The sequence below is a fragment of the Myodes glareolus genome, chromosome 9 (genome assembly GCF_982192425.1).
Source record: "Myodes glareolus chromosome 9, mMyoGla1.1, whole genome shotgun sequence".
NCBI classification, from domain to species: domain Eukaryota; kingdom Metazoa; phylum Chordata; class Mammalia; order Rodentia; family Cricetidae; genus Myodes; species Myodes glareolus.
The window spans coordinates 106,231,582-106,257,345 of record NC_142034.1 but is presented as its reverse complement, the minus strand read 5'-3'; the positions used below and the strand labels follow the sequence as shown (position 1 = coordinate 106,257,345).

Genomic DNA, 25,764 nt, shown 5'->3' with positions numbered 1-25,764 from the left:
AATCAGGATATATTATGTCGGAAAAGAATCTATTAAAAAAAAAAGAAAAGAAAAGAAAAATGCACTCTTTTCTAAAGGAAAACCTGCTCTAAGTAGACTATCATACAGGATGGTACTCCAGCCCCCACTACATATGTACTGCAGGTAAATCTTTGACTTCTTTGTTTCAGTTCCTTCAGAGGGGGATGATGGTAATACAGGTCCAGTCTTGGGCTGCACATCTACCCCAATGAGATTGACTAAATCAGAGCCTGGTGTGCAGGAGGTGGGCAAGGAGAAGAAGCTGCCAGGGGTGGGTTCACCAACTCATGTAGACAATAAGAAGAGACTCAGCTAATTTTTTTTTCTTTTTTAAGATTTATTTATTTAATGTATATGAGCGTTTGTCTGCACACCAGAAGAGGGCATCAGATCCCATGAGACCACAGTTATAGATGGTTGTGAGTTGCCATGTGGGTGCTGGGAATTGAACTCAGGACCTCTGGAAGAGCAGCCAGCATCTTAACTGCTGAGCCATCTCTCCAGCCTGAGACTTGGTCTTGAACACATTAAGGCCTATAGATATCACTCACATTGCTGCAGTGATATCTGAAGGCACACAATGGTTAAGCTCCTCTTTGAGCCACCTCTTACCTCCTGTCTCCACTTAACCTTCGGGACTCTGGCTGAGACAGCACTATGTCCGCAGTCTGGCAACAAATGAACAGGTGCCTCTTGGCTCAGAGGCTGATCTACTTTTTGAGGAGGTAGCCTTTTCTAGAAGCTTCCATACATTTTGGCTTTGGAGTTGCTCGGTACCTTCTATTGGGTAGTAACCCTGCTGTCTTCTCTCTGTGTGAGCAAAAGGCAGCTCACAGTCACTGGGAGAGGAGCAGGGACTGAGGGACAGACTTATGGTATCAGTCGTGTGTGTGCTTTTACCTCAGATGCTGTGGTGTGTTTGCTTTTACAGTAATCTCATGACTACAGGTGAATACAACCCCAGGTTCCATAGTGTAGGAACTCCAGTGCTGACACTGGTCCTCTTGTCCTGATTCAGTCAGGTGTGTGCCATGTCAAGATCCTGGTGCCAAGGATCGACCACCACAGGACAGGACCCCACGGGCAGGATCATCCCTGGTCCCAGTGGAGATCTTCTTAATGCTTGGACATAGCCCCTTCCTTTCTCTCCCTCTTCCTCCTCCTCTTCTACCCACTGTAATTTTCTCTCTTCTTGTGGCACTAGAGATGAACCAGGGCTTCACAACTGGGAAGTGTTCTACCTCTGAGCTGTGTCCCAGCTTATGGTGCCTGGGAACAGGGTTCTCACTCCATAGCCAGGCTGGCCTCGAACTCCTGAACATCAGAACTGTACATATGCACAACTACACTTGGCTGATTGTCATCTCTACCGATGCTTCTGCAGCAGCCTGACCTCAGTTCCTGGCTACCCCTGTGGCGACGACAAAGGCTGGCAAGCGTTCTGTATAGCACAGGGACGGACTGTTTGTGCCTTGTCTGCACTAGTAAAGTAACTGATGTAGGTCAGAAGCAACCTTGGACTTGCATAGGCAAACAGGTCTGTCCCAATAAAACTTTGTTTACAAAGACAGCACAATAGCAGTCAAAGCAGAACAGTCAAAAACACAACCTCAGAGTGGGAGAACCTGACCACGAACCACATGTCTAGTAAGAGGCTGTTTCTGTTTCTTTCCGTTGAGTGATAAAGCAGCCGAACCAAAAGCAACTCGGGGAGGAAAGGGTTTGTTTGACTTACATTTCGGGTCACAGTGCATCACCGAGGACAGTCAGAGCAGGAACTCAAGCAGGAATTTGAGGCAGAAACCATGGAGGAACATTGCTTGCTACCTTGTTTGATGGATCATGGTTAGATAGCTTTCTTATACAGCCTAGGACCATCTGCCTAGGAAATGGTGCTGGCCACAGTGGATGGACTCTCCTATGTCAAGTGACAGTGAAGACAGCCCCCCACAGACAAGCCATAGGTCAGCTGAATCCGAGCAACCGCTCCTTTGAGACTTCCCCATCAGATGAGTCCAGGCTGTGTCAGTTGGTGGTTAGAGATAACTCCCACAAAGGCCAATATTAGAGACGTATCAGGGACTCCTGCATCACATTAGCGAAACAACAAGCAGCAGTTATAGCAGTGAAGCAAAGGATCCGAGCAGACACCAGTGACCAGGCTCGTGAAACACTGTCATTCATCAGGGAAATGCAAAATCAAACAACAGCAGGGCTTCTCTGATATGTGTCAGAATGGCGCTTACAAAAAACAAGCCAAGGACTGACAAGAACATGCGCTGTGCAAATATAGACATTTATAGTATAAAGATAGTTGGCACCGCAGCCCTAATAGAAGCAACAAGAAGCCAGAATCGTCCGTGCTCCATCAAACCCTTCTCTTTTACTCTTACTTTTTGAGACCAGGTTTCACGCATCTCAGGCTGGTCTCTAACTCACTGAGTTGTGAGCTGAGGATGACCTTGAACTCCCAATCCTCCTGCCTTCACCTCCCCAGGTCTGGGATTATAGGCATGGTCCACACCATGCCTGACTTTATGTTTCTGAGATAGGATCTCACCATGTTGCCCAGGATGACCCGGAACTCATAATACTCCTCAGTTTCTCAAGTGCCGGGAACACGGTGCTGCTACCATGTGTCCATGTGTGGCTGCATGGCTGGCTGCACGCTCTGCTCAGCCTGGTCTACAGAACGAGTTCCAGTACAGCCAAGACACAAAGAAACACCAACATCCCCCCCCCGACTCCCCCACCCCCTACCCCCATCTCAGCAGCCTGGCTGCAGACACTTTTGAGAAGCAAATGTCACTCCTATCTCCTCTGGAGGGAAGACACAGTTTACTATGTTGATTTGCTTACAGCACTTCCTCAGGGTGCCTGGGATCAGAGGTTCCTCAGCAGCCTGCGCTCCTCTGCCTCACGGTGCTGAGATCTCTTGCTCAGGCACTGGACTGCCTTCTCTGCAAGCAGGCAGGCTCAGGGAGGTGACTTGGTGGAGTGCGCCATCTGGGCCTGAGGACTTCAAGTGCGGCCATCACGCAGCTGCCTCTGCGGGAGCTGCTCCGTCCCACTCTTTCCATTTTCTCTCTGCTTTGAGACAGAATCAAAATAGCCCAGGCTGGCCTCAGAGTTATGGCTGATCCTGAACTCCTCATACCCATTCCTACCTCTCAAATGCTAGGATTATGTGTAGATGCTATTACACCCAGCTTTTTAGGGGGGTCATTTTTGAGACAGGGTGTAACATGAGGGGCCTGCTTTGTTGGGATTTCTTTCCTGTCCAGTTCCCACAGTCATTAGGTCCCAAAGAAAATCACACAGAGGTCAACATAAGTTATAAACTGATTGACCCATTAGCTCAGGCTTCATATTAGCTCTTAATAACTTACATTAACTCATTATTCTTATCTATGTTAGCCACATGGCTCAGTACCTTTTTCGGCGGGGCAGGTCACATCTTGCTTCTTCCGTGTCTGGACAGGACTGCAGAAAGAGCTTCCTTCTTCCCAGAATTCTCCTGTTCTCCTTGCCCTGCCTCTGCTTTCTGTCTGGTTGTCCCACCTATACTTCCTGCCTGGCTACTGACCAATCAGCATTTATTTAAAACTTAATTGACAGAATACAGAATTGTCCCACGCAACACAAAAATGCATGTATGTTTGTTTTAGCATAGGCTAGCTAACCTTAAAGGTACTGTATGACCCAGGCTGGCCTTGAATTTGTAATTCTCCTGTCTCTGCCTCCTAAATGCCGGATTGACAACAGGCACACTGTTGGATACCTAACACTGTTTCATCTTCCTGGTCCTGCAGTTACTTTCTGCTGTGGCTATAAGAAGGTTTTGTTGGTCAGTCACAGTGTCATGTGCTTGTCATTTCGGCACTGAGAAGACCAAGACAGGAGGACAGGGAGTTCAAGGCCAGCCTGTCCAAGTCAGCACCAGTAGCAATAATAATGATTATTACTATGCTTTCGGTTTAAGTCAGTTTACAGAGGGAAAACCCAAAGCAGAGAAAGCACGCAGGAGAGAAAGTCACACTGACTCCGGTCAGGAGACCCTGGGATGTGGTAGGGATCAGAGTCCTGGAGAGCAGTGAGTGCAGTGGGACTTTGGGGCCAGCATCGGAGCAAGACATTTGTGGGGCAGTGCTTGATTATCGTAGTCACTTAATATCTCTGAGTCTCAGTCTCCAAACCTGTAAGACGGTAATAAACTGACAGTGAGGGTCAGTGCAGAACCGGGTGTTCAGGAAGGGGTTGGGGATGGATGCTCTTGGAACAGGGCAAGGGCACTAATTGGAAAATGGAGAAGATTGAGAAACATCCAGAAGGTGGCGTCACTATCAGGGAAGGAGTGTGCAAAGCCAGATTAGGAAATTTTTGAAACTCCTAAAGGGAATGAAGAAAGAGGCTCACAGGAGAAAAAGACACTCCTTCCAGAGGTGTTCCCTCTATTCTGTGCCCACTCACCTGGCCCCAGTGATGTCACAAGCACAGCCCACCCTCAGGAGTTTTCCTCACCTAGATGGGATGAGGTCATCATTGTGGTGTGAGGTCATCATCATGTACTCTCTGAGATCCCCAAGGCTCTGCTTCTTGCTTTGATTAGACCATTGTATTCAGATGATCTTGGTGGGATTCAGGGCCAACTCTATGGGTTTGCAACCATGCAGCCTGTACTTGGCTGTGTGCCCAGAAGGGCTCTTTTTTAGTGTTCTATTGCTGTGAAGAAACAGGCTGTGGTAATTCTTAAAAAGGAAAAAAAAAACATTTAATTGGGGCTGGCCTACAGTTTCAGAGGTTTAGTCCATTATCTTCACGTCAGGGAGCATGGCAGCGTGCAGGTGGGCACGGTGCTGGGAGCATGGCAGCGTGCAGGTGGGCATGGTGCTGGACAAAGAGCTGAGAGCTCTGCATCATTTTATTTTGTTTTTCAAGACAGCATTTCTTCATGTGTAGCCCTGGAGTCCTGGAACTTGCTCTGAAGACCAGGCTGCCTTGAACTCACAGAGATCCAAAGTGCTGGGATTAAAAGTGTGTGCCATCCCTGACTGACTGAGAGTCTTGCATCTTTATCTTTAGGCAGCAGAAGTAACTCTGTGACACACTGGGAGTAGCTTGAGCAGAAGAGACCCCAGAGCTCACCCCCACAGTGACACACTTCCTCCAACAAAGCCACACCTCTTAATAGTGCCACTCCAAGGCCCACCCTTGCAAAATGTCTGCTGTGGATATTTTGAAATTTTAATTAATTAATTTATTTTTTTAGATTTAGGGGCTGGAGAAATAGTTTAGCAACCGGCTGTTCTTCTAGGGGACCCAGTTGGATTCAATTCCCAGCACCTACATGTCTGTAACTATACTTTCAGTGGATCCAACACCCTCATGCAGACATACATGCTGACAAAACACCAATGCATATATGATAAAAATAAATACATTACAAAACATTTTTAGACATTTATGTTATATCATGTGGGTGTTTTGCCTTCAGGTGTGTATAATATGGGCACCACATGCAGAGAGTTCAGAAGAGGGTGTTGGATCTCCTGAAACTCTTTTATCCTGTAGGAACCCTTGTGGTCACATTAGCCCACTTAGATGATTAAGCACAATCTCAAAGTTCCTAACTTAACCACCACTGCAAAGTCCCTTTGCCATACAGCTGACACACGGGTTCCTGGAATATATTGTGGACATATTTGGGGTGCATGAAAACTGGGAATGAGGCCCTTCTCAGATCACCACTGCACCCTCCTGACGTCTGGCACACGGAAGTCTATGCCTGGCATATACGGCATATACTCAATAGATAATTGCTGAATCAGTAGACAGATAGACGCCATGGGGGAGCCCGCCTGGTTGGTTTGGATGCCCTTGGTTGCTTGGGCATGTGCATTTTTCTCCTCTAAAGTGATGCCCAGGGTCACTTCCGACTTTGAAGTGACAGAATGTCTTAGTAAAGCAACCCTGATGTCACAAGGGGAATTATGACAACGTTGTGGAGGCACGGCAACCTGGAGGTCATACTTCACCCTGCCTGGCCTGGGACAGGCAACAGTGTGTCTTCCTCACATGGAAGCCTGGGCCCCACCCCCAGCCCCAAACAGGCCAGGTGGGGATGCACAGTCATCATTCTTGGCTTCAGAGAAAGTGTGAGACCAGTCCAGCCTACTTCTGGAGGTGGGCGTGGCAAGAGGTGGGAGGAGCTGGGGGAGGGAAAGAGTATAATTAAAATATAATTTTTTTAAATGAGAAGAGACGTGGTCTTCTAAAGTCTGCACCACTCAGAGTCTGGGGATTAAAGGAATCAAGTTCAAGGTCATTTTAGAGACAGTGAAGTGTAAGAAAAACCTGGAGTTTTTTGCTTGTTTTGTTTTATTCTCTCTAGGTAGCTCAGGCTGACTTTGGAGTCTGACCCCTTGTTTCCACCTCCTGAGTGCTGGGATTCCAGGAGTGCATCCCCACACCTGGATGCTTCATGGGTGAGGGCGTCTCCAGGAGACAGGCCCACCCAGAATTCCCTGGGCCCCATGAGCTAAGCCTGGCAGACAGAGTTGGGGAAAGGATGAGCAAGCCACAGTAGTGAGGTGGGCCAGGAGCAGAAGCCAAGGTTACATTCTGGAGAGTCGGGTTCCAAGAGAATGGCAGGACAAGTCATCTCGTTTATTTATTTATTACATGTGTTTATTTATTGTGTGTGAGAGAGAACGTGTGGGCACACAAGCCCATTCACAATCCACATATCACTCACCTAGTCACCCACTTTCATTAAAAAACCCAAACTGAAACTGTGTGCTTTGACCCACGGGCTCTGTCACAGGGAAGAAAACGGTCAAGGCTGCTTTGCTGAGGAGGAAAGCCAGCCCACACGTGTGCCACCAGGGGTGGTCTGTTGTGTTAACCTGGGAAAATATGCGGGAAGGTGAGCAAAGACACACGTCTGCGAGTCCCGAGGGTCTTCGGGAGAGGCTCTGGTGGAGGGAGGAGGCCAAGTTCTTCTTCCTGGGAGCACCATGCCAGAGGAGATCTGGGAAGCTGCGATGTCTTTTATCCCCCTCTGCTGACTGGCTTGTTTCAGGGGCACATATTTCTTCTGAAACTTTAAAGGAAAATCCAATAAAATATATTTTTAGACATTTCCTCAGCTAGGCTCTGTGCACACCACAGAAGGGGCTGCATTTGTTGAGGGCACTCTCTGCCTGGAGCTGCACTCAGCTCTTAGAAACCTCCTTGGGTACCTGGGGGTGGTGCTTCTACCTTTCTGGTCTGTCTGCCCTTCCTTCCTTCCTTCCTTCCTTCCTTCCTTCCTTCCTTCCTTCCTTCCTTCCTTCCTTCCTTCCTTCCTTCTCCCTCCCTCCTTCCCTCCCTCCCTCCCTCTTTCCCTCCCTCCCTCCTTTCCTTCCTCCCTCCTTCCCTCTCTCCCCCCTCCCTCCCTCCCTTCCTTTTTTTGAGACAAGGTTTCTCCACACAGTCCTGGCTATTTTGGAACTCACTCTGTAGAACAGACTGGCTTTGAACTCACAGAGATCTGCCTGCCTCTGTCTCCTAAGTGCTGGGATTAAAGGCACACAACACCATGCCAGGCCCCTCTGTTTTTTTGGAAGAGAAATCTGGGGGTTGAGTGATTTGCCCGACGGAGCACAGCTCACAAAGCACCACATGTGTCAGAGCCAGGAGTCCGTGTGTGATGAAGCAGCAGCTTTGGTTGTCTTGCTTTGGGGTAGGGTCAGGAGTGGGGAGAGGAATGCATCAGATATCTGTCATATCTGTTGAGTGCCTGCTGGGCCACCCCACATTTGTAGAAAAAGAGGAAAGGCAAAAGTTCACATTTGATTGTGGTTTGAATTTCCCAGCAGGCATCAGTGCGCACTGGACTGGGCACTCACTCAGGCTCTGTGCAGACAGGAGCTGCAGATCTGGAAGGTAGCACTCCTAAGGCTTGACTAGGAAGAGTCCTGCCTAGTGGGGGTGATTCCCAGCAGGTGACTTGGCTCTGGTGCCGGCTGTGAGGGGGCTGGGATAATGGGCCAACAGACTGCCACATGGGAGCCCAGCTGGAGTGGAGAATGGTTGCAGAGGTCCCAGAGTGGCTCAAAACCATCTGTGTCAGTAAGGGACTCGTCTCCGCAGCGCTGGTCTATAAACAAACACACTGCAGTGCATGCCTACTGGGCCTTGTGCACGGTTCAGAAAGGGAAAAGTTCTCACCTCATGGAGTGCCAATTCCAGGGCAGGGCAAAAGTCATCATGAAGACACAGGAATGGAATTTTGGCCTTTGAGTTTGAGACACACAGGATCAGAAAGTATGAACCCTGCAAGAACCCAGGGGAAGAGCAGCCACCCAGAAGAACAGCATGTGCAGAGGCCCAGACAGAAGAACAGCATGTACAAAGGCCCAGGGTCAGGAAAGAGCCAGTGTATGAGAGGAGCAGATTATCTATCTGTGCAGGGACAGAGTGGGCTAGTAGAGATTGGCAAGGCCTGGGGTTGGCCGTGGACTCCCAGGCCTGGATGAGAGCTTAGATCCTACCAGACTCCCAATGGAGGTGGTTGTAGGTAAAATAGGAGCAATATAGTGTGGTTTTCCATATAGGAAAGCATTCTGGTTTCTGGATGGAGACTGTCTTAGGCTGCCTTCTGTTGCTATTATCTGAGACTAAGAAACATGAAAGAGAAGAAAGTTTAAATTGACTCACAATTTAAAAGACCAGTACGTAGTGCAGAAGAGAGTCTGCTGGTTCTCCAACCCATAGCTGAAAAATAGAATGACAAAAGGGGCACATGATCAGCTGTCAAGGTAGAGAGAGAGAGAGAGAGAGAGAGAACTCACAAGCATGGGAAAGACATTTACTCCTCAACTGCATAAAGCTCACATTTTACAATATCCTTGGCAGTGGTTTCAGTGTGAATCTTGGCAAGATGAGCCATCTAAGAGCAGAACCAAAGGTGGAGTGTGACTGGGGAACGCAGCAACAGTTGGATAGTCTGGATAAGAAGGGGTGGGGGCCTAGATGATGGTGGGGACCCTGGCGCAGAGGGCCTGGAATGAACAGCATGCACAGGGGGTTACTGGCTTACTTCCATCTACTTTCTCCCCCAAATTTCAGGCTCCTAGAGATCAGAGAGAATGTACAACCTCTAGTATCCAACCTCTGGTTCTTCTTAAGTGAGTCAGTGCCCTAGAGACCAAGGTGGGACAGTTCTTTTAACACAGATGGCCCAGCCAGCTGCTTAGCATTTGCTGGCCCTGGATACTCCCTGCTCAAGCATCTTTTTCAAGTTCTGGGGCCACAGACTCCACTTTTGAGAAGTTCGGATCTTAATAGTGGGAGACCAGGGTTGGAAACCCGGAGTGGCCTTTTGTAAAGTACTTATTGGCTTTTGCTTCATAACAGACAATTCCCAAACTAGGATGGTTTAAAATAGCCAGGCGTGAAAGGCTTTTTGCACCAAATGGATGCTTCCTCAGTTGAATACATCTGTTGTTGCTCATGGCTATGACTGACTGGAGGGTCCACTGTGACCTTCACCATTTTGGAATGACAGTTGACACCAGCTATTGACTAAATTGTCTCAGTTTTTCACAAGGTCTTGCATCTTTTGATAGGCAGGACAAGCATCCTTACCCAGCATTTTCCCTCGGCAGAACAGAAGCTTTTGTAACATTGTATCAGTAGAAATGTTGAGAGAGCAGCTGAGATGCAAAGTGGGGAAACTGACTTCACCTAACTGTGAGCTGTAACTGGAGGTTTCTCTCCTGCCTGCCAGTTCCCAAATAGCCTCTCTGAGGCTTAATGTTAATTACAAACTGTTCAGTCAGTTTGTAATTAATAATAATATAATATAATAATAAGCTCAGGCTTATTATTGACTAGCTCTTACAATTTAAATGAACCCATTTCTATTATTTTATATTTTGCCTTGAGACTCGTGACTTGTTACCTCTGGTGGCTGCTGGTGTCTCTCTGATTCCACCTTCTTTCTCCCTCTATCTCTGTTTGGATTTCCTGCCTGGCTCTATTCTGCCTGACTATAGGCCAAATCAGCTTCTTTATTAACCAGTGGTAATAAAACATATTTACAGCATCCCACATCAGTGAACAGATGAAGAGGCACTTGTGGGTTTGTTCAATCCACTGCACAGGTGTGAGGGCTGAGGCCCACATCTTGGCCCTCTACATCAAACTAGGTGTTACAACAGTTTTGTGGTGAGAAGGAAAGTGTGCTAAGTGTGAAGTCAGTAGTGCTCAGATGATCGTGGGAGCCAGTGGGTTTTGTTTTGTTTTGTTTTGTTTTTGTTTTTGTTTTTTACCAAGGCAGCTACAGTGGGAAGTTGACGACTGGGTGGAGGCGAATGGCTTTCGAGGTTAACGCTATTTAGTGGGGTTTATAGTAAACCACACTTCATGTTGAGCCCAAATACCTTTCTTTGTAAAGAGCCCTAAAGAGCCCTAATATGGTGCTTATGCTCAGTCATCTGTCTTGGTCTGGGAAGAGGGCAGGCCAGACAGCTCCTTAGGCGTGGGTGTGAACAATTATAAGCAATCTCTCTCTCTCTCTCTCTCTCTCTCTCTCTCTCTCTCTCTCTCTCTCTCTCTCTCTCTCTCTCTCTCTCTCTAGCATAGCCTTCAATACCATTCCAGTCAAGTTAAAACAGAACCAAAGCCAGATCTGGGGCCACACCTTTAATCACAGCACTTAAGAGACTGAGGCAGCAGATCTCTGAGTTTGAAGCCAGCCTGGTCTACAGAGCAAGTTCTAGGCCACCCAGGGCTACATAATGAGACTGTCTCAAACAAACAAGCAAGCAAACACCCACTAAACAACAGCAGCAGAAACAAAGTCCAAGCCATAAAAACCACTAGTTGTGATGGTCACAGCCTGGCTTGGAGCTGAGGGAGTTTAGTTTGTGGGCATTCTTTACTTGGGGCACTGGACCTGGTGTGGTTGAGAATAGAAAGCCTGTCTTCCTGAGCTGTGGAGACCATCTGCATCTGTAGAGGATGGGGCTGTTACCACCTGATAATTGACAAGGGTTTTCTGGACCAAGTGACCCCAGATATGGGAGAGGCAGGGAAAGGGACAGCTGCAGAGAAGGAAGGGGGTGTGTTTGCTTCTATGGCTGCTGTTCAAACTACACAGACCTTACGGTTTCAAAACAAAATCCAGCCCAAGAGCATTCCCGAGACTCGGAGCCCATGGAGAAGCACTCCCTCTGCTGACGTCAGGCAAAGGCCTTTCAGTTCTTCCCAGCTTCTGGGAGTTCCTTCATCTTGGCCTTCCTTAGCTTGTAGCTGTATCCCTCCAGGCTTGGCCTATGAGTCTCCGTGCCCACTCCATCCCCGCTTCCCCTTTTCCTTCCCTCCCAAGGTTTCAAACAGGATCTCACTAGCCTGGGCTGGCCCAGAACTTGCTAAGAATACCAGGCTGGTTTTGAACTCATAAGAGATTCACTTGCATCTGTGCCCCAAGTGCTTGTTTTACAAGTGTGAACCACCCACTGCTCCTGGCCTCTCTTCATCTAAGAGCTCTACTCACTGGAGGTAGGACCCACCATAGTCCAGGGTGGCCTTGTTTGACTACATTTATAAAGATGCTATCTCTAGGGGCTGGAGAGATGCCTCCTTGGTTAAGAGCACTTCTCTTCCAGAGGATCCAGATTCAATTCCAAGCACCCACATGGAGACTCACAACAATCACACAGCTGCTACTGTTCCAATGTGTCTGGTGCCCTCTTCTGGCCTCTTAGAGTACCAGGCATGCAACATCCACTTGGCAAAGTACACATAGGAAATTTTCAAAAAGAAATTAAGATGCTATTTCTTTCTTCTTTTTCTTTTTCCTTCCTTCCTTACTTTTTTTTTTTTATTTTTGAGTCAGGGTTTCTCTGTGTAGCTCTGGCTGTCCTGGAACTCACTTTGTAGACCAGGTTGGCCTTGAATTCACAGAGATCCACCTGCCTCTGACCTGATTGCTGGGATTAAAGATGTGCACCACCACTGCTTGGTGAACTGCTATTTCTAGTGAATTCAGATGTTGAAGTTTTAGTTGGATAAAAGCTTATGGGCCATGATTTAACTCAGCATGGAGGGCAAAACAGAAGCAGATGAAGATATCCACGGGAAAAATGCAAAGTTGTGGCAGCTCATCTGGGAGTGGCTCTGGCCGGTGGCCACGTGACTGGAGGTCAGAACTACGTGACTCCTGCAGAGCAAAGAGCTTTTTCAGCACACATGGTTCTCCAGGAGCCTGGAACTCTGGCCAAGGGTCACTGGGCATCTTCGGGCCTTGTCCATCTGCCTGTGCCCAGTGCCCTGCGCACCAGACTCACACCACTCATCCCACAGGAAGCTGGCGGCCTCAGTCTGCTCTCTGTTGCTATAACACAAATTCAAAGTCAGGTATTTAAGAAGAAGCTTTTACTTAGGTCCAAGTCCTGGAATGTGAGATGCTCATGAACACGGCATCTGTTCTGCTTGCCTATGGTCTCATACTGTAAGTGGAGGAGGGCACCCTGTGTCCAGATGGCAGTGAAGTAGCCTTTACAACAGACATCTCTCATAACTGGATGATGAATGCAGGAAATGTTCCCTCGGCTCCCCAGCTCCAAGTCTGAGAGCTGAGTGGAACCTAGAGGGGAGGGGTTCTCAGAGGTTCCCAGAGGTGGACATTACAGCATCAAACCCAGCCACCACCCACAAAACAGGTTGGCATTTGAAACAATCCCTGTGCGTGCTGTGGGAAGATGGTGGTGTGGATGCGGGGAAGAGGAACTTAAGCGGGAGACAGTTCTAGAAGGCCAAGAGAGAAATGAAAGCAGCCAGGGCAGCATGGAGAGGGGCTAGGAGAAAGCAACTCTGCTCCAGGACTACAGAGAAAAGGGAGGCAGAGGGATGGGGAAGGGCAGGCTCCTGAGACTGAAGCATGGGAGCTCCAGAGGGGCAGGAAGGGATCTGATGAGGCCTGGCTTCTAGTGAGTCTGCTAGACAGACAAACGGAAGTCTTCAGAAGGGTATCAGGTTTGCGGGAAACTGTTTTGTACAAGTTGAATTTGCTAAGGTTTAGATAGCACATGTTGGAATCCCTGAGCACCCCGTGGCAAAGTCCCCTGGGCAAGGCCTCTGTATCCCTCAGATCCTTAGGTTCTCAGTCTTGAAAATGTAGTAACCTACTAGGTGATCTCAAGGACGTTATGTGGACTGTATGCAAATCCCCTCACATTTGGCCAAATGTATGTACAAAACTATGTAGTGAATCTTGGCTTCTCTCTCCCTCCTCTAGGTATAAGGCACGTGTCTCTATCGACTCCCAGCTGTAGCTCAGGAGCGCTCTTTCTTTCGGGATTTCTGTTTTCTCAAGCATTTCACTTGAGAAATGCTTCCACTCATTTCACAGCCAGGGCAGAGCATGAGGCCTTTTCCTGCAGTTCTGGCAGGGAAGTCCCAGAGAAAACTCTGGTTGGCCCATCTGGGTGATGCGACTATCTTAGAGCCGGGTCTGGGTCGCATGACTTCCTTCTTTCTGAAGGAAGGAAGCTAAAGCCCACAGCCATCTCTCGTGGACTCCAGATGTCCAGGGCAGCTTCTGCTGGGAAGAGACGAAGTTTCCGGGGAAGCCGGGAGTCAGGCTGTTAAACGCTCTTCCAGCCTCGTATTTACTGTCCTTAGCGGTCACCGTGGCAGCACATACTGTCCCAGGTGCTCAAGGACTAGGGATGACTGTCCTTTGCAAATGAAGCCCTTGTTCCAAGCACCCCAGCTCAGGCTATCCAGCATCCTCACCTCCTGCGTCACTTGATCAGGCTGGGAGGTTTCACGGGCAGATTAATCCTGAGTGTCTCTTGAGTTGTTTCTTCTGCTCCAGGGTGAGAGGTCCCTTAGCTTCCTGGAGAAACATTCTAGAACCTCTGTGTTTCTCCTCAGTCAGTTCAAGAGTACAGCAAATTCCGCAGAGCTAGACGGAGACCTTTGCATGACATCAACTGCTAGAAAATTCCCAACTCCTGGGGTGAATGCTTTCCTCTACAGCCTCCTCTGGTTGGAGCAGCTGGGGAACTCTCCACCAATGAGCAGCAAGGCTGCAAAACCTGGAACTCTATAGCTTAGCAACAAGCAATCTGGAAGAACTCAGAAATCCATCTGAGGAAAGGGGAGGAAAAATAACGAGAAGGGAATTTGCTAGTAACGAGGCTGTGGGTTTTATTATTACCTTGGTGGCGAGGCAAGGAACGAACACATTCAGTGTTGATTATTGCAAGGGCCAGAGAGCAATCTTGACTTCAACTCTGAGGCTCATGGTCCCCCTAACATCAAGTGATAGGGATCTGAACGGAGTTAGGAGTGGGAGACAAAACAGGTACAATCTCTGAAAAAGAACCAGACCCCAGACGTCCTGTCAGACCATGCTTTTTCTCTGAGATCATCTTCCACCTTGATGTCAGGGTGGCCTGCCAGACAGAAATGGGGACAGGAGGTCCTGGTGTGTATGGAGGGCTTCTCTGACTTCAGCTGGAGCAGTGACGATGGTACTGGTGGCACCATCTGATGACTACAGAATGTCATCCACATGTCACCATCCAGGAGCTGTAAAGCCGAAGTGACATCAGAGATGTGTCTGTCCCTTAGACTGACAATCTGGGGGAACAGTTCATTTGCATTTTAATAAATAAAGCTTTCCTGAAGTTCAGAGAGTAAAACAGTTGCACTGGTCAGTTTATAGACCAGGTGGTGTTGACACACACCTTTAATCCCAGCAACCACACTAGTTTGCCACAGAAACTGGGCAGTAGTGGTGCACGCCTTTAATCCCAGCACTAGAGAGGAATATAAAATGGGAGGAGACAGCTCCCAGACACAATCCCATTCTGAGATTCCTGGAGGCAGGATCACCATTTCAGACTGAGGTAGAGGTAAAAGCCAGTGGCTGGCTGTTTTACTTTTCTGACCTTCAGATTGAACCCCAATATCTGTCTCTGGGTTTTTATTAATCGTGCTATAGGACATGACCGACAGAGCTGGAGGAGACTAGAAACTCAACCCATATGTGTATATATGCGTGCGTGTGTGTGTGTGTGTGTGTGTGTGTGTGTGTGTAGGCCAGAAGTCAAGTGCAAGTGTCATTTTCTAAGCTATCCACTCAACTTTTGAGACAGGGTCTTTCACTGGGGACTTGGAGCTCACTGATTAGCCTCACCTGTCACCTGTCTCTGCCTCCTTAGCCCTGGGATTGTCTCACCATGCTCAACTTTTTAGGAGTTGTTAGGGTTGAATTTAGGTGCTTGTATTTGAGCAGCAGCGCCCTACCTGCTGGGCCGCCTCCCCAGCCCCAGGAAGCTGCTAACAGGTGATGAGCCCAATAGATCTGATTAGAACTGTGCTGACACTGGAGGGGGTGCTAGGAATTAACAATGAGGAAGGAAGGGTGTGCATACAAGGTGATCCCCTCCCTTTTTGGAGACTCAAGGGAGCCTGGACCTGCAAAGCCAAGCTTGGACCTGCAAAGTCTCTGACTTGTCCTAAAGTCACAGGAAAATGAGAACTGGCTTGATTGGTAAACTGAGTCTCAAGAGAGCACTTTAGCTACTGTGCAATAACAGATGGAATGGCCATGAGGAAGGATGCTGGGCCATGGGTGTCACACACATGAATTCCCTAAATTCAAAGGGATCTTGTAAATTGATGTTAATTGACTTCATCCCGAGTTTGCTTCTCAGAAAAACCCCTTTATCCACGTCCCTGCCAGTGGGATGGAATGTGAGCCGGGCTTTTCTGCCTTACCACCTGAATTTCTCAGGACCCCAACCCTTCAGTCTGAGGTGAGCAGGCAAGCCCACCATCGTGTTCCAGGACAGGATGCAACGAAGCTAAGCCAGCTGTGGGGCTAATGCTTGAGATCCCAGCACTTAGGAGGCCGAAGTAGGACCTGGAGTTCAAGGCCAGCCTTGGCTACAAAGCATTGTCAAGGCCAGGTTGGGCTACATTAATCCTTAGCAACACACACACACACACACACACACACACACACACACACACTAAAAGCAAAAAACAAAACAAAACCAACCACCACCAACAGACACACCTAAAACAAAACCAACAAAAATGAGAAAGCTTCATGGCTGGGGGTAGCGGTCAGTACATGCTTGCTTAGCACGTATGAAGCCTGGGTTCCATCTCCAGCATCGCAAACTGTGAGTGATGGAACATATCTGTAACCCTAGCCCAGCACTCTGAAAGAAGAATCAGGAGGATCAAAAACTCAGGATTATCCTCAGTTACACAGCAAGTCTGAGGCTAGCTATATGAGACTATGTCTTAAAGGTAAAAAAAAAAAGTCAGCTTTCCTTGTTACAAGGAAATTTCCTCTTCCTGAGGAAATTGAAGCGGCTGCTGCTGTTGGCCCACTGTGTGTATCAGAGAGGGGACTTGAATTCTATGGCCTGTCTTTTTCATTCTACAAATGGAGTTAAGGTTTTTGGCCTCTTGGTAGCTCTAATTTCCTGCTTGGTCAGTACACAGGTGGCTGGGCATAGCGGGGAGGAGCCATGGGCTGCCTGCCAGAGTGGTCCTGAGCCCGTGCCTTGTTTCCCAGGTGTCCTGTGCTCTTGGGAGTTACGCTGGCTCCACAGGAGCCGGGTTGTTTAAATTGGGGTGAGAGGACAGCCTGGCCTTACATTTCTCAAGGGTGTTTCGAAGCTCATCAGGATCGCTCTTTGCCGCTGAGATGAGGTCCTTATAGACATTGCTCTCTTGACACAGAGTTATTGAGTTAGCGGGGGCTTCGTGTGTGTGTGTGTGTGTGTGTGTGTGTGTATGTGTGTGTATTCAGGTGCATGAATGTCATGTTGTATAAGTGGAGATAAGACAACCTTGGGTGTCAGTCCTTGCCTTTCACTTTGTTTGAGACAGGGGCTCTTTTGTTTTCCTCTGGGTACAATAGGCCAGCTAGCCCGATGCCTCCCATTTCCCCTGGAGAAGCGTTGGGATTAGAGATGTGTGCTCTACTGAACTCAGCTTTCCATGACTTCTGAGATCCAAACTCAGGTCCTCATACTTATGCACTTACCCACTGAGCATCCCCCCAGCCCGATCCCTTTGCATTCTATTGACCTTACAGAAGAGGTCCAGAAAGGTGAAAGGTCTTGGCATTAAGTGGTGGGGTTAGAATTGGAATACGCATGGCTCAGGGACTGCCCCCACCTCCGCCAACCACTCCTCCTTGGTGACTATGCAGGAAGGCCCAGAGAGTGTGGCAAGGAGGGTGGTGCGGTGAAAATCCATGTGGGGAGGCTCCAAAGGGAGCATTTGTGTCCTGACATGATCGTGGCAGCCTGGCGTGACCCTAGTGTAGGAACATGACTTCTGAATGCTGCTCCTTACTAGTTGCCATAGAGATTCATCCTGAGCCTGCTCCCCATGCTCATCCTGGAGATGCAACAGTAGAGAGGGAACTGCGAAGGCTGTTCTTGGTTGTCAGCTTGACTATCTCTGGCATTAACTAAAACCCAAGTAGTTGGAAACACCTGCGAGGGATTTTTTTCTTAATTAAATCACTTGAAGTGGCAAGAACCACTTCTAATCTGTATCTTTGAGGTGAAAAGATTTACCTTTAATTCAGATCTTTTGAGGTGGGAAGATCACCTTTAATCTGGGCCACAGTTTATGTACCAGCCTATATAAAGGAATTGGAAGCAGAGAGCTGGCTCACTCCTTGCCTGCTTGCTCTCGCTCTTGCCAGCGGTCCATTCCTTCACTGGCATTAGAGTCCACTTCTGGATTCCACAGTCTACTAAAGACCAGCTGAAATATCAGCCTCATGGATTGAACAACCGCTGGACATTCTTGGTAGATAGCATTGTCAGGTTAGTCGGACCATAGTCTGTTAGCCACTCTAATAAGTTCCCTATATATGTGTTTGTGTATGTATATATGTACACATATAATTAAATATATATGTGTGTGCGTATGTATACATGTGTGTTCATATATAATATATATTACACATATATATTTCTATTCCTTTCCTCTAAAGAACTCTAATTAATAATAATCTGATATCCTTGAGAGGTAAGAAAAAAATAATTTTCCCCTTTTCCTCCTTTTTTTGTGTGCGAATGTGCAGAGGGAATGCTTGTGTATTTATGTGCAGAGAAAATGCTTGTATGCGTATGTACAGAGGGAATGCTCGTGTGCGTATATGCAGAGAAAATGCTTGTATGCGTATGTACAGAGGAAATGCTCGTGTGTGTATGTGCAGAGGGAATGCTTGTGTGTGTGTGTGTGCAGAGGGAATGCTCATGTGCGTATGTGCAGGGCAAATGCTTGTGTGCGTATGTACAGGGAGAATGCTTGTGTGCATATGTACAGGGAGAATGCTTGTGTGCATATGTGCAGAGAAAATGCTTGTGTGTGTATGTGCAGAGGGAATGCTTGTGTGTGTATGTGCAGAGGGAATACTTATGTGTGTCTGTACAGAGGGAATGCTTGTGTGTGTGTGTGTGTGTGCGCAGAGGGAATACTTGTGTGTGTATGTACAGAGGGAATGCTCGTGTGTGTATGTGCAGAAGGAATGCTTGTGTGCGTATGTGCAGAGGGAATGCTCGAGTGCGTATGTGCAGAGGGAATGCTCGTGTGCGTATGTGCAGAGGGAATGCTCGTGTGCGTATGTGCAGAGGGAATGCTCGTGTGCGTATGTGCAGAGGGAATGCTAGTGTGCGTATGTGCAGAGGGAATGCTCGTGTGCGTATGTGCAGAGGGAATGCTTGTGTGTATATGTGCAGAGGGAATGCTTGTGTATGTATGTGCAAGGCAAATGCGCGTGTGCATATGTATAGGGTGAATGCTTTGTGTGTGTGCAGAGGGAATGCTGTGTGTGTGTGTGTGCAGAGGGAATGCTTGTGTGCATATGTGAAGGGCAAATGCTTGTGTGAGTATGTGCAGAGTGAATGCTTGTGTGTGTATGTGCAGAGCGAATGCTTGTGTGTGTATGTGCAGAGGGAATGCTTGTGTGTGTGTGTTCGGGGCGAATGCTTGTGTGTTGGGGGGAGTGAACCACTTGTTCTTCCCAGCCTCCCAGCTAGCTTAGCCCTGAAATAATCACACAGAAACTGCTTGGCCCATTAGCTCTAGCTTCTTATTGGCTAACTCTTATATAAATTTAGCTCATTTCTATTTAATATTCCCTAAAAAATATTGGCGTGCCCCCCGGGTGACCTGCCCAAGATCCCCGGGCAGTGGGCTCGCAGAGCAGCCGCGAACCAGGCAGAGATGTGCAGCGGCAGAGCGGTGCAGATTCCCCATGGGGAGCGGCAGAGCGGTGGCTCATCCCGGACAGGCTGGTGCTGCCCTGCGGACAGGCTGGTGCTGCCGTGCGGACAGGCTGGTGCTGCCCTGCGGACAGGCTGGTGCTGCCGTGCGGCTGGGAGAGTCACCCAAGCTGGCGGGTGAGCAGGTGGCGGATAAAAGACTTACAAGACATAATAAATAGACATAAAGCTGAACATTTATTACTTAAAGGAGAGAGAGACAGAAAGACAGAGACAGACAGAAAGAGAGAGAGAAAAGACAGAAACACGTGTGCACATGCCAAGAGTCAAGAGATAGAACAGAAAGAGGCCAAGGTGGCTACCAGAGGTCAGAAGTTGCTGGGAGTGGGTGTGGCTTGTCCCTTAAAGGGACCAGAGACCAAAAGGAATAACACTATTAATCTGTGTATCACCATGAGGTCGTGGCCTACCAGAAAAGTTTCAGCATGTCTGACTCAGGTGATAGCTCCATAGCGTCTCCCTGGCTCTGCCTTCTTCCTCCCAGCATTCAGTTCTGTCTTCCCCGCCTACTTAAGTTCTGCCCTGCTAGAGGTCCAAAGCAGTTTCTTTATTTGTTAATGGTAATCACAGCACACAGAGGGGACTCTCACATCAGTTGTGGAGACCAGAGGTACGTGCTGGGTGTCTTCCTTGATCATCACCTGATTTTTTGAGGCAGGGACTCTGCTCAACTGGCTGCCCACAGATCCTCCTGCCTCCTGGGTCACACACTGATGTCACAGGCATGCACTCCAGTGCTGAGGATCCAAACTCTGACCCCAACACTCATGCAGCCACCCTACCACCTGAGCTGTCTCTTACTCCTGTTGTTAATGGCTTCAAGCACACATACAGGTGGGGGTAATAGGGCAAATTCATGCATATATACCACCCAGAGCAATGTACAAACATCTACATATATCAGACTCCAACAGAAAAAATACTTTGTCACCATTTCCCTTGAAAATGAACAGTAGTGCATTAATGTGAGTGAAAACATGGTCCCCCTTCAATGTTCCTGGGGCCTCCTGAGTGCTTTGTACACAGTTGCACGAAATCAGAATCCAGAGAGGGCTCGGATGTCACGACAGGTCATGCTGGCTGCTTCTCCCCTGATTTCTACACAGTCCACTCTCTGTTTGGTTGTTAAAGAACTCGAACCATCTTATGGTTAGCTGGAGTCTGGATTTTGCTTATTCTTGACCTCATAAAGTGGCACATGTCCGACTCCCGTGTTCCTTACACACTGGTACTCAGACCATAAAGCAGCACATGTCCGACTCCCGTGTTCCTTACACACTGGTACTCAGATCATAAAGCGGCACATGTCTGGCTCCCGTGTTCCTTACACACTGGTACTCAGATGAGGAAGCCCCAGGGATGGTCTCACATTTCATTAAAAGATAACATCTGACTTCCCATCTCCAGGAGCCTAGCAGCTGCTGGTCATTGTCCCAACCCACTGTTTTATTAGAGATGACAAAACAGTGCACACTTAGCTTGTGCAGGCTGAGGGGAACACTTCCATAAACAGTGTCAGTGTAGGGCTGGGGTGTGGTTCAGTAAGTGGAGGGTCTAGTGTGCATGAGGCCTGGCTGTGCCCCAGTGCTGTGTAACAAAAGTGTGGTGGTCCATTCCTAGGATCCCACTTAGGAGGTGGAGGCTCACCAGCTCAAGGTTGGGGCTGGTGAAATGACTTGGTGCGGGAGAATTGTCTGTATTCTGTCAATCATATTTTAAATAAAACGCTGATTGGCCAGGCAGGAGGTGAAGGCGGGAAAACCAGACAGGAAGTGGAAATGATGCAAGGAGAGCAGGAGAATTCTGGGGAGGAGGAAGTTGATTTCTCTCACTCCTGCCCAGATCACTGAAGCAGCAGGATATGAGCTTCCCCACTGAAAAAGGTACTGAGCCACATGGCTATCATAGATCAGAAAAATGGGTTAATTAAGATGTAAGAGTTAGCTAATAAGTAGCCTGACTTAATGGGCCAATCAGCTTTATAACTTATGGAGTCCTTTGTGTGATTTTTCTCTGGGACTAAACAATTGTGGGGACCTGGTGGCAGGACAGAAAAATCCCCAAACAAGCCAGCCCCCATCTTGCTACAATAAACTGTTTGCTGCAGAGCACAGAGGTCTAAGTTTTGATTCCCATAACCCATGCAAAGCCAGGCATCCTAGCACTTTGGATTACAAAACCTGTAATCCTAGCACTTGGGAGACATAGTCAGGGAACCCCCAGGGCAAGCTGACCAGCCAGACCAGCAGAGACAGACCCTTCTCTGTGTATAAAGTGAATAGCAGACATCAACCTCAGGCCTCTGATGTTCATACATATGAACCAACACACTTGGGAACCTGTATACACATACATGTATACATATGAACCAACACACATGGGAACCTGTATACACATACATGTATACATATGAACACATGCACACAGAAGTTCAAAGTCATTCTTGGCTACAGAGTAAGTTTGAGACCAGTCTGATCTACATGAGATCAGTGCAAGGGCAAGGCCAGGGCAGCTCTGCCATCTGAGCCATTTGCTTGGTCTCAGCCCTGGCAGGTTCATTCCAGCTGTGAAATCTCTGCACCTGCAGTAAGCTCCAGCACTTTCTCTGCCCATCACAGTGACCAAGATTTGTAAGCCCACTTGCAGATCTAAACCAACGCTAGAACACTCTAGGGAATCCATTATAAAAAAATTGTATTTTAAAGACAGGATATCACTCTGTAGCCCAGATTGACCTGGAACTCATTATGTAGCCCAAGCTGTCTTCAAATACACAATCCTCTTGCCTCAGTTTCCTGAATGTTTTGATACAGGCATGCAGCAACACACTTAGCTAAATGTATTTAAAGGTATCTAATTTAAACACCAATCACAAGAGGCTAGCAGCTTCCATTTTGGACAGCTCTTCTCTAGAAAATCCCTCACTATGCTTGCACATCTGTAAAATAGGGACTAATGAGCTGTGTCAGTAGGAAACTGGGATGATTCGATCATGTATATAAAGGCTGGGGCACACAAGCCCCCAGAAAATGTTTATATCTATTCTCAACGTGACACAATTTTTAAAAAAGGCAAAAATTCCAGAGAAGTCCATGGAAAATATCCTCCATTACAGAGGAGTGGAGGCAGGAGAGCTTCAGGTTAGAGGACTTGACTCCACCACAGGCCCAGTAGTGGCTCAGTAAACTAAGCAATCACTCTGGATAACGCGTTGCTTCACTTCCCTGCTTGGAATGGTTTCAGACTGATTGTTACACAAATGTGAAGCAGGGCCCATTTCCCTTAGTCCCTCTCTGGACACACACCTGCCTTGCAGCAGGTAGGTTATCAAGCCCAGAGGAACCCTTTTTCAAGCTTGGCTTTGCTATAAACCACTGAGATTCTGGCAACTTTACCTGCAGTCAAACCAAAGCAGTATAGGGCAGCGTGGTGCTGAGTGGGCAGCCCTCTCTCTGGTGCTGCCGTCCTCAGTGGCTCTCTGCAGCCTTCCTGTCTTTGCAGCAGAAGTTCTTCCCCCTAGAAACTCGGCATCAGAGGTGTCAACCTGGGAACATATTTGTGTAAAATTAAAAAGAAGAATATGTTTTGAGCATATTTAAGTCCTTACTATGCTAAAGAAAGAAATACTGACTGACGCAATGCTACTGACTCCCAGTTTTCCGGTTCGCCTCCTCAAATGTTTACCTTTGCTTAATCTAGACTTCCAAGATTGCTGAATGGCCGGTCTCCTTAGAAAGCTACATGGGTCACCTTGCAGCCATGGCCACCCAGCCACCCAGCCACCCAGGCCTACTCTTAAAGTCCACTTACCCGAGAATACAGCAGTGCTATTGGAGGGAAAAGCTGCCAGAAACAGGGACCTTATGTGTTCAGCATGGAGGGGCAGTGAGTCACACAGCATTTCTGGAGGGCACCAGGGAATCAGTGCAGAACTTAAAATGGCACAGATCCTCTGATGGAGACTTTCCACTTCTTGGGTTTACACTAACAGCACTTGCACCAAGGAAAATATGTGTTATCACAGTCAAGTCCCAGAGATAACAGAAATGTAGGCCAGTAGGGGGTGCTGGGTGGTACTGGAATGGACTGGTCTTGAAAACTGCATCACCAGGGCACTCAGCCACACCCTGGCCTTCTCTTCATGACAAAACAAAACAAAGCAAAACAAAGGGCCCTTGATCTTGCCCATAAATTTTATATCAATTGGTCAAACCACAAATGGTGGCACTTCCTTTGTGTGCGCAGATACGTAAGTGTGGAGACCAGAGACAACTCTGAGTGTTACTCAAGTCCTGTACATCTTGTTCTTTTGAGACAGGATACTCTTACTGATCTGGGCTGGGTTTACAGGCATAGGCAACACACACACACACACACACACGCACACACACACGCACACACACAGAGCTGTTTACCTGGGCCCTAATTTAATTTGGGCTCAGACTTGCAACCACTTTACAAACTGAGCCATCCCTCCAGCTTGGTGATTACTTCTTAGAAGGTAAAGTTGGACTTAGGGTAAATTTTTCATTTACTTTTCATGTGTATTTGTGAATGTGCACATGCATGTGCTATTGGCACACACCACAGCATACATGTGGAAGTCAAAAGAGAACCTGCGGGAGTCAGCATTCTCCTTCCACCATCTGAGTCTCAGGGATAAACTTGAGTCATCAGACTGAAGGACGGGCGTCTTTACCCACCGAGCACTGGAGGACGAGCACTGGAGGACGAGCCTGGAGAACGAGCGCCTTTACCCACCGAGCACTGAAGGACGAGCACCTTTACCCACCGAGCACTGAAGGACGAGCGCCTTTACCCACCGAGCACTGAAGGACGAGCACTGGAGGACGAGCACTGGAGGACGAGCACTGGAGGACGAGCACTGGAGGACGAGCACTGGAGGACGAGCACTGGAGGACGAGCGCCTTTACCCACCGAGCACTGAAGGACGAGCGCCTTTACCCACCGAGCACTGAAGGACGAGCGCCTTTACCCACTGAGCACTGGAGAACGAGTGCCTTTACCCACCGAGCACTGAAGGACGAGCGCCTTTACCCACTGAGCACTGGAGGACGAATGCCTTTACCCACCGAGCACTGAAGGACGAGCACTGGAGGACGAGCACTGGAGGACGAGCACTGGAGGACGAATGCCTTTACCCACCGAGCACTGAAGGACGAGCACTGGAGGACGAGCACTGGAGGACGAGCGCCTTTACCCACCGAGCACTGAAGGACGAGCGCCTTTACCCACCGAGCACTGAAGGACGAGCGCCTTTACCCACCGAGCACTGAAGGACGAGCACCTTTACCCACCGAGCACTGAAGGACGAGCGCCTTTACCCACCGAGCACTGGAGGATGAGCACTGGAGGACGAGCACTGGAGGATGAGCACTGGAAGATGAGCACTGGAGGACAAGCGCCTTTACCCACCAAGCACTGGAGGACGAGCACTGGAGGACGAGCACTGGAGGACGAGCACTGGAGGACGAGCACTGGAGGACGAGCACTGGAGGACGAGCACTGGAAGACGAGCGCCTTTATCCACTGAGCTCCTCACCAGCCCCTTTATTCTCTTCTGTACTATCTTTTTTATTTTCTTTTTAACGATAAAGATTACATTTTAAATATCTGGGATAATTAAAAAGTATTAGATGGTATATTAAAAGTCACTTCCAGCCAAGTTGTTGTAGCAAATGTGCCCATAATCCCAGCACTGAGGGAAGCCTGGGTTATAACAGGAAGATCCTGCCTCAGAGAGGGGTGGTGAGAAAGAAGGGAGGACTTGGAGGGAGGGAAGGGGAAGGGTTGGAAAGAAAGTCATTCTGCATCCTGGTTGAAACAGTATAATAAACCAACTCTCTTTTACCACATGTCTGTCAAGCTGGGGTAGCATCAGGCAAGGACTACAGCTATCTTGTGGCTACAATGCAGTGTGTGCCCATCTGTGAGGCCTTAGGTATCACATTTAACAGACGAATACAATCCAGCCACACTGTGCTCTGAGTCCCTGGCTGAATCCTTTACCCACGGGTGTGGGAAGTCCTTCTGTCTATGCGCTGCTTTTATTGGTTAATGAATAAACAAACTTTTTTGGCCTATAGCAAAGCAGAACAGAGCTAGGTGGAGAAAACTAAACTGAATGCTGGAAGAAGGAAGGCACAGTCAGTGAGACGCCATGGAGCCCTGCCAGAGACAGATGCCAGACAGAACTTTATCAGGTAAGCCACAGTCATGTGGCAATACACAGATTAATAGAAATGGGTTAAATTAAGATGTAAGAACTAGCCAATAAGAATCTAGAGCTCATAGGCCAAGCAGTGATTTAATTAATACAGTTTCTGTGTGGTTATTTTGGGGCTGAGCAGCTGGGAACAAACAAGCGGCCTCCTACAACAACCAGTCTTCACGACAA

The 25,764-nt window shown here is 48.2% G+C and overlaps 1 long non-coding RNA gene across 2 annotated transcripts; it reads right to left on the bottom strand.

The window, feature by feature from the left end:
* Positions 1-6,690: 6,690 nt before the first annotated feature.
* On the bottom strand, positions 6,691-24,207 carry LOC125399701 (uncharacterized). Of its 2 annotated transcripts, XR_015738939.1 has the most exons (4): positions 24,050-24,207; positions 22,742-22,890; positions 8,722-8,778; positions 6,691-7,123 (listed from the first exon to the last, which is right to left on the bottom strand). It is a non-coding gene; the product is annotated as an uncharacterized LOC125399701 (long non-coding RNA). The 2 variants fall into 2 exon arrangements; XR_007231757.3 differs by having other exon boundaries at positions 22,742-24,207.
* Between the last annotated feature and the right edge of the window lie 1,557 nt (positions 24,208-25,764).